The following is a 15,864-nucleotide window of genomic DNA, read 5'->3' as shown; positions in this document are numbered from 1 at the left end:
TTTTTAAAACGTTAAACGGTGTGTATGTTTTAAACTCCAAGAACCAATAGAAATATTTTCCCTGGAATTTGCAATACCGAAATGGGACATTTCACCTTTAGTTGTTCGTTATTTTTCATCAGTTTATATAGCGCAGTGGAGAAGTGTTCGCCTGCAAACCTGACAACTGCGTTTCATCCCCATGTCGGGGTTAATTCATAAATTCAAAGAGGACATTCAATGTTTCTCATTTTAGGTGGGGGGGACTGAGTCCACCCTTTGAAAAAAGTGGGTAGACTCTCAGGTTCGGGTCAATATTCTCTGAAATTGCAGTATAGGATTTGGTCATGTGACCTCCTCCAAGAAAATCTGACTTCAAGATGACTTCCAGTCTTACTGTCAAGATGCATGCAGAATAGTAACTGTTGTTGGACCAGTGAGCATCCCTTTTTAGAAGTACCTTCAGATAGTACCCTGGTCCTCTGGGAAGTAATGTAGGCATCGTCTTTAGTGTCCTGTTGGTAGTGTCCATGGAAGGTTTTGACGGTCTGTTTTGTGGAAAGCCAACGTTTTTGACCATACAACCTACATAAACAAATCATGATCTATATCACATGTCATCCACTTTAGTTTCTGTGGTGTGCCGTGGCTTGTTTAATGTGGCAACACGTACAGTGATTATGTGAAGCTATCATTCTCACAACCCCATATGGGCCTGTTGTTAGCAGCATGCATGGTTTGAGCTGCCCTATGTATCTATGTCCCTTGTAAAGAAAACAAAGTTTTGTGGTATATTGATAGATTACATGGCTCACTAGAGACAGAATATGTTCCAAGAGCAATCTTAAAATACAGTATTGTTTGAAATTGCATCCTGGTGAAACACATAATACACGCTGGCAATTGTCATCCTTTGAACTGCCACAGCCAGTTGTGTTCTCAGCAAAAAGATGTATGTAACAGTACAGCACTCTGTCAGACAGCTGTCATGTACAGCTATTTTATCCATAATCCGATATACGTGTAGGATTTGACAGCTAGCATTTTGATCTGTCTTCTGTTACGTCTACACCCAGAATCCAAAGATTGCCAACCTTAAATAATGGCAGGTCACATTGCTAGTAAACGCTTTTAATCCATAGCTCTTTTGAAATTGAAAGATTACAAAATGTCAAAAAAGGAAATTCAGAAAGAAATAGCATCATGTTTTCAGTACCTACTGTAGCATGTGCTTTTATTCAGAAAATCTGATGATGTATTTCACATTGCTGTATCAGCTGTGTGATGCTTGAACTCAGCACGTTGTGGCTGCACACCAGTCTACAGTCCTAATGCTAGTCCAACATTGCTCTGGCTATGACAAGAGTCAAGCGCATATTTTTCTGAGAAGCTTGTCGCCATTGACATTGTGGACAGAGCACGATCTTCGTAGGAATGATGTCATCTCTTGAATAGCAAGGATTTAGGGAGTGGAGAAATGATAGACAGCATCTCGTACAGCTGTACAGGCCATGACGTCAGATCATAGAGCCAAAACATTGGTGCTAAGTGTCCGACAAGACAGCAGAGCGAAAAGCCCACATTTCATTAACGTTTCATTGGGTTGAAACATGACTAGGCTTCATACTCTATTTCCAAACCAAGGGCCTGATTCACAGAAGTGTTTTATAATGTGGCAGTCCCATAGCAAAACGTTCTGTGAATCAGGCCCTACATGTTTATCTGCAGATGGTTTTGATGTAAAGTGGACTGTTTTAACATGGAGATTGTGACGTCACTCTCCATTTCAATGCCTAGCAAGTTATAACAAATTCCACTTTACCATGTGAACAAGCCTATTCAGAGGTAGGTAAATGTGCACTACGTCCTTTATATATTGCCTGGGGAGGGTGATAAGTTGGAGATATATCCGCAATACCATGGGCCTCATTACGACCCGAGCGGTAACCATGGCGCTATTTGCGCCATGGTTGCCACCGGTAAACTACCGATTCAATCATGGTGAATGGCGGAATTATCGCCCCATTCCAAGGTTTGCGGGGCCGGTAATTCCCCATTCACCATGGCCCTTCGCCATTCCCATTTGAGCCCCCACAGGGCTCAATGGGAATGGGGAAGGCGGTAATTACGGTACCGGCCGTTAAGGGAGGACCCGCAAAGGGACCTCGGAATTGGGCGGTAAGGGATTACCGGTACCAGTGCCCTTACCGGTACCAGTAATCTCTTACCGCCCGGGTCATAATGAGGTCCCATGTGTTTAGTGACGTACATAGTTTGTTAATGTTCGGGAGTACAGGAACAGGGCGTAAATGGTGCACTGTCCAAGATAATCAATGTACATTATTTTAGCTTAGAGACCCAAGATTTATGAACTTCAGCTTCCAACTGGGGCTTACAATATTATGTTCATTGGTATCTGCAGTGATCATCAGAGAATTCCTCCGAGGATGCAGAAATATAACTTAAGAAAGCTACTGCGAGGTTCAGGAAGGTTCCGGAGGGATGACCACCAAATCCTGCCAGCCCATGTTGACTGATGGACCTATCACTCAACAGAAACTGACGCACTGAGATGCCATGACCCATGGCTACATGTTGTCCCTTACAGACATGGGGAGTGACAGCGAAACCCCACATGCATTCAACCTGCCACCCATCTCAATGTGCTCAGACTGTCCAAGCTCAGCTCTCACACAGTGTGCTTCACAGATCCCCACCGCATTGAAAACTCAACGCAATCAGCTGTGCATGCCTCCTGACCCGTCCCTGTCATCAATGTATTAACTCAACCAGCAAAGATCCTCATCTGCACCCTTGCCCAAAATCCTGCGGAACAGACCACCTACCTGTCTCCCCACATCAGCCCCCCATCAACATCTGTCCAACCTGATCTCCAACTGCAACATTCACAACCTGTTCCATGAACAGAGGCACCCCACACGCCACCTATCCAAGCGTCTCCCCCCATCAATCAATCCAGCATTGGCTTGCGATGCGCGAAATCAGGCACCCGATGAAATGCGTGCAGAGACCCCAGGTACTCACACAAGCCCCCTGGATGTGACAAACAACAACACACCACCCTTAACAAACCACCAGAACAAAGGAAAGCATATGTCAGCCCCAATCCACCTCAATGGAGCTGCTGATGCAGCAATTGCATTCCCCCAGGATCCGCCTACCCTTGACCTGGAATTTGAAGATCTAACCCAAGACCCAGAATCTTTTGAAAGTACCCCGCCACACATCCTGATCCTATCCCCTGCCACAGAAACTATCGACCCAGCGACAAGCTTGCCCATGAAATAAATAAACGTGAATTCACCCAAAAAACTGCAAAAATATCACATGCTCTTCATTTGAAAAACTATTTGAAAACTCAAGTGACAAACAACTCAACAAAAAAGACAAACCTCCAAACAATGCCATTGAACTAATTGATTCTATGATCAAACATGCAATCACTCCCCAACCGTGCCTAACAGATCAATTTAAGAGAGACATAGCATAGTGGAGATCACATTCTACAAGAACAAATCCCTCACCAACCAAAAGTTCAACAAACCATCTCCCATGAGGATAGCAAGTCCAGAGACTACAAAGCTCACAGACCCAGATGAGATTATTACACCTTCAACATGAAAACAATAACCACCCATCTCAGTTTTCAAATCAAACCGAGATGGGCTCGCAAAAAATCTTGCCTTGGCCTGCATCTAACAACCTCTTAGTTGCACCTAATAAACATCCAATCTGCCCAATCGTATGTCCAACAACTCCCAGGACACCCAACCCGACCACATCTTCGCAGACACTCCAAACGGCTGAGGCGATACCTGCTCAGGAAGACTAAAGACAACCAACGTTCTGCTCTCCTGAAGCAATCACCTCCCTACAGAACATCATGGTGGCAGCCCTCACTATCACCCTAACACCATTAACCAAGCAATATGAATCTTGTGTGACACCTTGAAGGACCAAACAACTCTCCTAGCAATTACACACACAAAGCTGATCGGCTTAGACACATTCACAACCAAAGCACACAAAAGACTTAACAAAGAAGCCAAGATCTCAATCATGTGGCAAAATAGACTTTGTGACCTCACACGACACGAGGAACCTGACAAGTGTACACTAATGGCAGCAGTGTGAGAAAACTGTACATGGATGTGAAACCTCAACTCTGAGAAGGGGAAATGAACAGAGGTTCTTGAGTCTATCATCTTACACGTGCCTGACACACACCAGCTGCAAAACTCTGTGAACCACATAGATGATACCCCAGTTCTGCATGTGGCACCCATGACAATGACTCAGCATGAACACGACCCACAGAAAAAAAAACAAGCCCTGCCTTTAAAGAGGCCAGTAGCCATGAATTGTCCAAAATCCCTAAACCTGACACTGATCAGTGATACCTCAATATAACTAGCAAGTGACGCACTTGCCATATTATTCCTGCAGGAAACAATAGGACAACCTCCCCCTGGGAATCCACCAACACATGTTAAATCAAGAAATAGGCACTTCGCGATATTCAACAAAACCCCAGTCAAGAATATGCCGACAGCTCAAAAGAATTCTAAATAACAGCAGACGGAGAAAACTAAAAACCAACCCAGCACCAAACCATCAAGATCCAACGGGTCTTAAGAAACATTGGAATGCCACCATCACAGGAATATTGAAATGAGGCAAAAGGCACTTATACACCCGACAAAAGCTTGCTAATCCTGGTACGAAGAGCCTTCGGTCTCTCAGTAGTAGAAATTCTGCATGCAACTCCTTATCCTCTACGAACCATAATTCACTTGGAATCATAGCAATGACATCCAGCGACCAGGACCTCCTCGAACTATCTTGCATACTCTGCAAAACGAGTCAAATGAAAACAATGAACCATCAAATTCAAGTGGAACAAGGATCTCAAAGAATACGATTAAAAGCCAGATCCAAAATAACAAGGATCCCTTGGAATACACATGGATCTAAGAGCCGTATGGAGAACCCATTGATTCAACAACCTAAAGACCACTTAGAATGCAACATCTAAATGACCCAAGAGTTGTGGAGGAAAAAAAAACTCCTGTGCAAAGATGTAAGACAAATCATCACAAAGAAAGACCCAAATATGTTCCAGCAATTAAAAAAAAGGAAACAACGATACATAAATTGGCCAAAGCGACAAAGGTAACTCGTGCCCAAGACAATGCTGAATTAATGTTAGCTGGCATAGGCAATAAAAACAGCAGAGGCCTCTGGGAACTAATCAACAACAACAGGAGATTCAAGCAGCACACTCAAGCCTCAAGCGTAACAGAACCAATGGCTAGACCATTTCACAGAGTTGTTAGCACCAGTACACATAGTGCCAATAACCTCAACTCTGATGACAACTGGCCCATGGTCTTTTGAATGCTCACTTGAAGATATAGCAATGTCAATCTAGTCCCTAAATGCATCCAGAGCATCAGGCCCTGGTGGCCTCACAAACGCCATGCTTTGGCCAGAATTATTTTTCAACTATTTATCCAGATCATAAAATCGGGCACAATCCCAACGTCATGGAAAAGGGCCATCATACTTCCAATAGTCAGGAAAGGGAACAGGAAGGATCCACGGAATTATCGCCCGATAGCCTAATTAGATGTCATAGGGAAAATATTCAGCCCTGTTCTCCTACGGCATCTCAATAACTGGGCTAGAGAAAGCTTCAAACTCCATAATAAACAAACTGGATTCATTAAAGGAGTTGGTATATCTCTAAACCTGTTCATCCTGAACTTAATAAAAATCCAGGCCCTCTCACAAAAAACATTGTACTATCTTGCCTTTATCGACCTAGAGCAAGCATTTGAGAAAAATGATGGCACAAACTAGACACCATGGGATGCCACAAAGCAATCATGACCATATAATAACATACATCCACAGAAGTAAGATTATACAAAAACGGTTAACTGACTTGAAAAAATTCCAACTCACAGAGGCCTCAAACAAGAATGCCCACTAGCAGCGATACTATTTAACCTCTACATATCTGACTTATACCTATCCCAAAACACAGTATCTGCCTTTCTGCCAAAAATCCAAAACAAAGGGCTTCCTTGGCTCCTCTACTTAGACAATCTGGACCTCATGGACACAATCCTGACAGGCCTGCAACGTAGATTAACCAGCCTGCTATTACATCGACAGAAACAACATGAGATAACAAACATAATGGAACTTGCCAGGTTAGACAAATGCATACGCAAAAATAAGGGAGGTTTCATCTGGACACTAAGTGCCAAAAGACTGGAAATATATTTATATTTAAAATGTATAAAGCGCAACTAAGGCCCATAGATAAAGTGAACTCAATAACCTACCTAGGAGTACGCTACAACAAACCAAGATGCAACGCTGAATGTGAATGGAACATGATCCTAAGAACCAAGATGAAATGCCTACTTGCCCAAAGCCAAAGCAATACTGAAGCGCTATGGAGCATACATCCTGACACCATTATTAATCTTCTACAAACAAAAGGTATTACCAATCATCACATACAGAGCAGAAACATCATTACCCCTCCCTTGGCAAACATGGAATACTCTTGAAGGACTATTCTTCAGAGGAGCACTCAACCTTCCAACCAGCCTTCCGATTGCACTGATCAGATATGAACTTGGACTTCAATTAATCGAATCAAGTGCTTGATCGAAAACACTTTCACTTTACAGGAAAATCATGATGACCAAAGATATAGCAGCCCCGGAAATCATTAGGAATACGGGGAAACAGAGTATAGACCTCATAATAAAAGAAAGAGGCACAGAACTGCACACTCTGGATTGAATCTATAGGTACAACATTACACACACAAATTATAAACCTGGATGCAGTCAATAAGAAGTTGAAAGAACATATTTGCATCTCAATGCAAGACCAGAGAAACAAATACAAGCTTTTTATCCCTTGCAACTCAGAAAGATGACGCTTTAACACAGTTGCCCCATACATATCTAATTTCCCATTGCATCATTACAGAGATCTATCCCTAGGCTTCAAGCTCAACATATTGCCTGCTGCCGAAGTCCTGCAATACAGAACCCGAGACAGAACCAATCCACCCTGGTGTCGATTATGGCACGACAAACACTCCATAGAATCCCTATACCACATTGTAATAGAATGTAAACAACTTTGCGGCAATAGAACAAAGCATCTAAGAGACATCCTGCAGAAAACATATTCTCTTTCTGCCTCAGAATGGTGGGACGTACTGCTCATGGGCAAAAACATATCAATGATTTTAGATTTAATGAAATTCCTGGAGTAAATTGGACTAACCTCAGCGAAGCGAACACTGACACATCACAAAGTCTAATGTGCCTAATCATTTAAATGAGCACCATAAAGACTCTACTTGACACTCAAACTGATTATCATCTAACTTTGAAAGGTTTAAATTAAACCAAACAATACAATTTTTTTTAAAAAACAATAGCATTCGAATTCGTAAGACAATAAAAACTGTAGGTCTATTATATGACAACACTAGACACATTCAATTACCAGTAGTTTGTTTTGTTTTAAAATGTATCTACAATGTATGTCACATAATTAACTACCCATACGTATGAACTAGATTTTCTTTCAAAATATGATTTCATAGTTATGACATCATACAAGTGAATTGTGATATTTCTTTCACTGTCACAACAGCGTGGTTCCACATTCAGCAGCACCTTTGCAGCACTATTACCACAAGGGCACAAACAATTGTTGTTATGTTTGTAGTGTCCTGTTGGCTTTTCTGCAACTGATACATCACAACGCCAGAATGTTTCAGTCTTCTACAAACGTGAGAATGATGCAGAAAGGAAGTGCACTCAAAAACTGAACGCTACGATATAAATATAGCATCAATATCTATCCTTCATATGCAATGGCCGCCATCTTCGAATGGTGACAGCCCATACATCCAACAGTATATGCCATCTATTTGTTCAAGTCTCAAATGAATGGGTGCCTGAAATGGAAGCAAGCTGATATTTAATCGAAATGTAACCATACGTTGAATTGTGTCTACGTATTGTATTCTACAAGTATTGTGTCTACAAGTTGACAATGGGGCCTTAATCCAAATGTGTGCAAGATAAGTAGTCATTCTCCAAAAATGTTAAAGGCAAAACGACGATATGAGATTCCCTGCAATGGTGCAATTGCATTTCAAACGCAACTGCGTGTGCAGTTTACGCACAAACCACATTAACTCGTGTACTGCATTGCAAACGCTCGCTTCCTATTTGAAGTGATGAGAAAACAATATTGATATTTATTGTGAGAAATACAGAGGGATAAAGGACATGCAATAAGACTCTGCCTGCAAACCCGCCCCCCTTCCCCACCCCACATGGAATGCTCCATCCTGCAGTGGTACCTGAAGTGCGATTCATTGAAAAAATAATGTCTCCTTTTCTATGCAAGAGGTTTAATTAACTAGCTCTTAGTCTAAGAACAAGTGTACTCTCAACTTGAATTACAAAAGGCCAGACTTAAGATATACTAAACCTTTTAGTGGACACACAATTGAAAAGGAGAAACATACAGTTCACATGTTTATAAGGAAATAGGGTCCAATTATTAAGGGGGCATTCAATTAAAACAGTGAAGTGGATGGCATCTTTTTACTCGATTGATTCAAAGAAATGTGCATGTTTATTTAGTCAATACAATGACCTGCACATTCGTAGTGGACTGGATACAAACACAACAAGGGGTCATGTTGCCATGATGTACTGTTAGGAAGTCCATTGTAAATGATAATAACTAAATGTATCATTCTTACTTACAGGTTCTCATTTTCCCTTTCAGATGCTTCCTTCTTCTGTTGCAGTGCATTTTGTAAATGATGACATAAATGTATGTATATTTATTCTAGGTTCATAGCCTTGAGTTCCATAATCTTTTGAATGTTCTGTAAATCAATTTAGAAATCCAGTCTGCTAGTTTAATTGCTGAGATAGGTGAAAAGGTTTCACCCCACCTAGGAGGAAGTGTGGATATCTATATCCCTTTGTTAACAAGTTCCATGTTTATAAGTATCTACATGGTTCTGGTTATTTCCAGGTCCTTTGAGTGCAACGTCCCAGGCAGGCGAAGAGATTCAGGCGGCGCAAAACATATTAACAGGTGGCCTAGTGCTAGCAGTTCTTGTTGGGCATGGCAGAATGTGCATGTATTCATTTGCAGTTAGCTTTGACAAATATTAGAAGCAGCATATAGCAATACAAAAAGAGCAACAATGTAGTCAAGTTGCAGATGCAGCAGTAAATAATAGGGTGTGTATTTTGCATTTAGCAGTAGTATAAAGTGTTATGTTTACAACAGTGTGCTCGTTAGTAGCTGACATAGGCAAGCATGTGAGATGGAATCAGAGAAGTGTTGCGGCAAAGGCGAGATTCAGACGCTCAGGTAGTATGAGTTCTGTCATGTTGGATTTAAGGCACATTACAGGATGCATTTGTGAAAGTAACGTGGAGCTGCATCTGTGTCCAGTAGAACCAGAGACGAGTCCCCCTTCCATCCCGCAGAGAGAATTTATGAAGCCAAGGCCACAAGCAGCCATGCTGTGCTGACAACAGTACATTTTATGTAGTTACAGAGGAGATGGGAAGGGAATGTTAGGTCTAGGGAAGAGGGGTAGGAAAGCACCTTTTTAAGGTTAAATTCATGTGACCAGGGCATCGGGTTCTGTGATACCAAGAGGACTGGGGAAGATTTAGAGTACTACTCCCCTCTCCTGTAGAGCAGTCATCCTATCTGAACTGCAGGTTCTGCACACTAAGGACCAATAAATATGCACAATTCAAACATAAGTGTGGTGCCCCGATAACATCATTCATGGGCACCTGGATTCCCAGAGTGATAAGGGGGGAGCCGTTCCAGGGCTCATTTGTGATTTGGGAAGGGAGAAGCAGAGTTGATGCTAATACACATATCTACAATGGCTGGGAGTTGTCTTCCTGAGTTTCATAATTACAATGTAGTAGGTCAAGTTTTTAGGAGGATGTGTTGTAGATAATGTTTGACCAATAGAATAATAGACAATAGTGGATAATCAGAATTATATATAGGTGTTATATCTCCTAAGTCATCTTCCCAAGTCATCCTGGGCCCATTCTCCTCTCCTACTTCCAACTCCACCTTTGGCATCCCCTAGGGTTCTATTCTCTCCCTGTGGCTCTTTAACATCTATCTTGCTATCCTTGCATGCCTCATCTCCACCTTCTCCTCCAACTTCCAGTGTTATGCAGATGACACACAGCAGTTCAGACTTCCTGCTGACCCTCCATCACCCCTGACTGCCTTTCTGCCATCCAGACCTCGTGCGCCTCCAATGATCTCTACCTCAACGCCTGTAAAACTGAGATCCTTCCCATTGGGACCGCTGCTCCCTCTTTCTTCCCTTCACTCTGGCCTCCCTCCTTGGGTTCTTCCCCTGCTCCTTCAACTGATGCCAGAAACCTTGGAGTCATCTTCAACTGCTCTTTCTCTTTCCTCCCTCACACTCAGCACATTGCCAAGGAGTCCAACTACCAGCTCTTCCTTCTCAAAGGAATTCTACCTTTTCTCACTTTCCCACAGAGGCTCAGTGTGACCCAAGCCCTAATTCTCTCTAGACCTGACTACTGTAATAGCCTTCTCCTGAATCTTCCTTCCTCCACTCTGCGACCCCTTCAGTTTATCCAGAACAGAGCAGCAAGACATATCCTTTGCCTTAAGCCCAGGGACTGCATCTCTCCTGCTCTAAAACGTCTTCACTGGCTCCTGGTTGCTGCGCGGATTAAATTCAAATCCCTCATCATCATCCACAAGGCTGTCTGGGACCGGGGATCACACTATCTTCAACTCTATCTCACTAAATACTCTCCCACTAGACCTCTTCACTCCTCTGGCATCAACTCTTTGTGTGTAATCGGTTTTGCTAAAATAAAAGGGCTGGGGGTCGCTCACTTTCCTCTGCAGGCTCCCTCCATTGGAATAGCCTCCCCCTGCGCCTTGAGCAGGACCTTCTCAAATTCTGGAAGCTCCTTAAAACTTTCCTCTTTTCTTCTTCCCTCCCACCTTCACTCCTCTGCTGGTCCCACAGTTGCTGCATCAGAGTCCTTGGCCCTTATTCATCTTCAGGGGTTTGAACTCCCTCACTGATTACTCCCAGTTCCTGTCTATGCACAGCACTTTGCACCTGCACAACCCCTGCTCTGGAGACTTGCAATGTACACCTCCCATGGCTCTGGCCATGTAGCATTCAACATTCCTAACACTTCCTCCATGGCTCCCCCACGAGCTCAGCCTCCCCAGCACTTACCCCCTGTTCCCTCTTCCTTTGTGCACTTGCACGTTCTGAATACTCACAAGGAATAGTAGGTTTGTCCCTCTTCCACTTCCCCTCAGCTCTTAATATTGTGTTGTAAGGTACCCTACATCACTCCCTGCCATGTGGGCACTTTGAAACAGTATATTCTTATTTGTTAAGTGCCTTACAAGCAAACAATAGATAAATAGCCAATGGGGAGTGAGGGATTATGTGATCTTTATCATGCATAGTATTGTTAAATTGCATGTTTCCACTATAAAAGATGTAACTTCTGAAAGGATGGTAGCCAAACAAATGGAGAATAAAAACAATCCAAACGAAGAAATAACCAATGCACTTCCTTGCAAGGTAAAACAAGACTTATTACATGCAAAAAGGTTCTCAGGCAGTCCCGTAGAACCAAACTGACACGGATCTCATCTTATCTCAAGACGTTACATATTTTATAATGGAAAAAACACAAATTAAAAATACTCTGCATAATAATGAGTATAGCATAATCCCACCACCCTTATTGGTTACTACCTATACATAGAACAAGCTAATCCCCCCGACAGTCCCTTGACCAATTGTCCACATCTATGCTACCCATATTCCCCTATATACGTGGTCCCCTACATCCTCACTGCTGAACCCAGGTATATTACTGGTGGGTTCTTGACAACCGGATCGTAAATTTGGGACCATCACGTGGTGGGCAGCCTCCTGTCCCAGACACAAACAAAGTAACTTCGCGAGGCCTTCCTCAATAACCCACACGCCATGGCACACACCAGCTTCACCCCTGCAATTGTACTAAATGTATTGACATCAGCTCTGCTTCTTCTATCCCAAATCACAAGACGTTCCAGACACGGCTCCCCCCTTATCTCCTCCCAACTCCAGGTGACCAGGGCACCGCTCTTGAGTCTGAATTTCAAGGATTTGTTTGCTGAGTTTGCGTGTCTATGTGTAATTCATATGGGGTGTCTGCTCCGGGGTGAGGCCAGTACTATTCTCAATCTTTGCCTGGCTCATGGTCATCACAGAGCCTTATGCCTTATTCTCATGAATATGTCCATCAATGTCTGCATCCCTTCCTACTCTTTTACCAACTACCATTCCATTCCAATCACGTTGAGGCACTGCAGCTGGATTCAATTAGTGCTTATCTGTGCACCGTGGGTGCCTCGGACCCCGACTTTTCTCATGGTGAACAGGAAAGGGGACTTGTTTTTCTAGCCGAACTACCAGTGCTGCAGCTTCACACCAGGGGCTTTGTTCTCTACTTTTCATTGTATACTAGACCTTAATATAAAAAGGTGACACTTTTGCCAAGTTACATACTGACGTTGCTTTTACCACACTGCCTTGCAGACTCCATCTTCCGCTCTGTTCAATTCTTCCCGCACATCACACTATCCTACATCACTGCAAAACATCAACTAAAGCCAGGCCTACAATAATTCCCTATCTATGACCTCTGCAACTGTACCATTTGTTGCTCTTTCTGTGTTGCTATATCTTAATATCTAATATGTTTCAAACCTAAGACAATGTATGCACTGTCTGAGGCAGAACCTTCACTCTGCTCCCATGATGTTGCATTCTGATGCATTTTCGTCAACTCAACCTTTGGCTGGGACACTGTACGTGCATCTCAACATTTCTTTGGATGGGCAAGCTCCATGTTTCTGTAACGCTCACCTGACTCCCACGGGGGCGCTGGCCTGGTTCGCGCTGCTGTGACCTCGTCTAAGGTGATGCGCAGGGTTCGGAAGACGGACTGGACAGATCTGGCTTGTCTGACTCGCAGAAGTATCCTTCTGTAGGTGAGAATAGGGGGTTAACTGTCTGCGGGGTAATGTAATCGGCCTCCCCCTTACCCCTCTCACCCTCCTCAAAACCCTTCTGTGCTTCCCCGTAGCGTCTCACCTTAGGGTCTGGAAGGACGAGCTCTCCATCCTGCTTCTGATGCAGGGGCGCGTTGGTATCCCGTTACGTCACTGGATTTTCGGATGGGTGAGAACCAAACTTGCTTGGCTTCCAGGTAAGTTTTTTTATAAGTGGTTCCCCTTGTGTCCATGCATTAATGTTCTAATGCTAGTGTCTTTTTCCCCATAGGGGCCGGGGTACGGAATGCCGGGGAACAGGCACCGACCCGAGGTGAGCGGTGAAATCCTTATGGAAATCAGGTAAGTCTTTAATGAGTGTTTTGGTAAGATCTTTTCATTCACTCATTAACGCTGATGTCTTTTTCCCCTTAGGGGCCGGCGTCCGAAAATGCCTGGATGCGGCGCGGACCCGAAATGAAAAGGGAATGACCCAACAGGTAAGTCTTGACATGGGCCCTCATTACGACCCTGGCGGAGGACCATGGTGCAATTTGCACCATGGTCCATGGCGCAGAGCTGCCAACTCCGCCATGGGGGTTGGCGGACTCACCGCCCCATTCCGACCTTGGCGGGGCGGTTAGTCCCCAATCCCCATTTACCCTTCCCCATTCCCATTTTTGCCCCATAGGGTATAATGGGAGTGGGGAAGGCGTTAATTACGCCACCGTAGATTACGGTGGCGTAATTAACAAGAGGTCCCGTAGCGCCATGGATTTTTCCGCCCGGAAAATCCGGGCGTAAAAATCACCATGGCGCTACGGAAAGTCGTAATCTGGCGGAGAGGTACGCCATGCATTACGCTGGCGTAAACCCCTCTCCGCCAGGGTCGTAATGAGGGCCATGGAGTTTTAGCTTCCCTTTTCTCTTCTTTCTCTCACCTTTGTTCTTGTCTTTTTCTCCCTAGGCGCGGGGGCGTGACTGCGAATCTGGATGGTCGCTGCTGAACATGGAGGCGCCCTGTAAAGGTGAGTAGAATGCGGCGCTGCAGCGATCGATGCGATGTGCTTTTAAAAATAAATGTCTTCCTTTTCAGGATTGTCGGCGAAATGTATCTGGGATGCAGATTTAGCAGGTGAGGCCTTTTCCTTCTTCTGTTCTCTTGTTCCCTTCCTTTTCAGGTGATTCAGGATGCTGGCAGGTGTAGCAGAAGTCAAGATGCAGGAGCAGACACGGTGAGCGTCCAGGTGCTAGATGCAGAACAACGCGAAGCACGTGTGGCTGATCGGGTGTGGTTTAAATAGCCTTGGAAGAAGTTCCTAGAATGTGTCCTTCCTCCAATCAGGTATGTATCCTTCCCCGACCACGCCCGGGTGGTAAATGAGTCCCACAGGTAAAGTAGTTTCTTTCAGGCCTCAAGGAGGCCGGGGTTCTGCAGCATGGTCTGCATCAGGTAAGTGCACCCAAACACTTTCATAATGAGCCTGGCGCCTATGGCGCCAGGACTGACGTTTTCTATGAGACTGGCGCCATAGGCGCCAGGACGCTGTCCAAAGGGCCCCTATAAGGGGTTGCTGGGACCTTCCCCGGGGACTTGATGTCCGCTTTCGGGGATGCAGGGCCTGAGCCGGCTCCCCGGGAGCGGGCATCGTTACAGCACTCCCCCCCAAGGCCCCTCCCAAGGTTGTTCCCTCCGGGGGGTTTGGTTTGTTTGGGAAGAGTCGGTGGAATTTCCTGACTAATCGAGGTGCATGCACATGGTCACTGGGTTCCCACGACCTCTCCTGAGGTCCGTACCCCATCCAATCAATTAGGTAGAAAAGCTTAGACGTAAACATTTTTGAATCTAAAATGTTCTTCACTTCGAATTCGGGTTCCCCATCTATTTGAATAGGTTCTGGAGGTTTGAGTAGTCGGGTTCCGGGTACCACTGGTTTCAGAAGTGACACATGAAAAACAGGGTGAATTCGCATATTAGCTGGTAAATCAAGTTTAACCGCTACTGGGTTAATTATTGCCGTAATAGAATAAGGTCCCAGATATTTTGGGTTAAAAGTTCGAGGCCCTTTGAGTGGTAAATGTCTGGTAGCTAACCACACTTGATCCCCAATCTGATACGGAGGTGCTTCACTCCGATGTAGGTCAGCATTCTCCTTGTATTTTCTCTTGGCTTGTATTAAATGCGTGGTTGCCTCTTTGAAGGCTTGGGTAATGGTAGAATGCAGATGTTCTACTGCGGGCACTCCGAGGTTCTGAGGTGAGTCGAGGTTTGTGGTTCGAGGGTGATGTCCAAACAAGGTATAAAAAGGACTATGGCCAGTTCCAGAGTGTACCGAATTATTATATGCGAATTCGGCTATCCAAAGAATGTCTTTCCAGTTGCTTTCAGATTGCTGTAACATACACCGTAAGTACTGCTCAAGGCTCTGATTTGTCCTCTCGGTCTGACCATCGGTCTGAGGGTGATGACTGGTCGATAATCTTACGTCGATTTGTGCCATTTGACAACATTTGCGCCAGAAGTGGGAAATTAATTGGCTTCCCCGGTCAGAGATTAGTATAGATGGGAATCCATGTAGCCGAACAATATTTTCGAGGAATTCTTTGGCTAGGACAGAAGCTGAAGGTAAACCTTTCAAAGGAATGAAGTGGGCCATTTTGGAAAACAAATCCAGAATGGTATTGTATCCCGAACAAGGAGGC

Source organism: Ambystoma mexicanum, chromosome 9 (assembly GCF_040938575.1).
Source record: "Ambystoma mexicanum isolate Mex_15411 chromosome 9, UKY_AmexF1_1, whole genome shotgun sequence".
NCBI classification, from domain to species: Eukaryota; Metazoa; Chordata; class Amphibia; order Caudata; family Ambystomatidae; genus Ambystoma; species Ambystoma mexicanum.
This window is presented reverse-complemented; position numbering follows the sequence as displayed.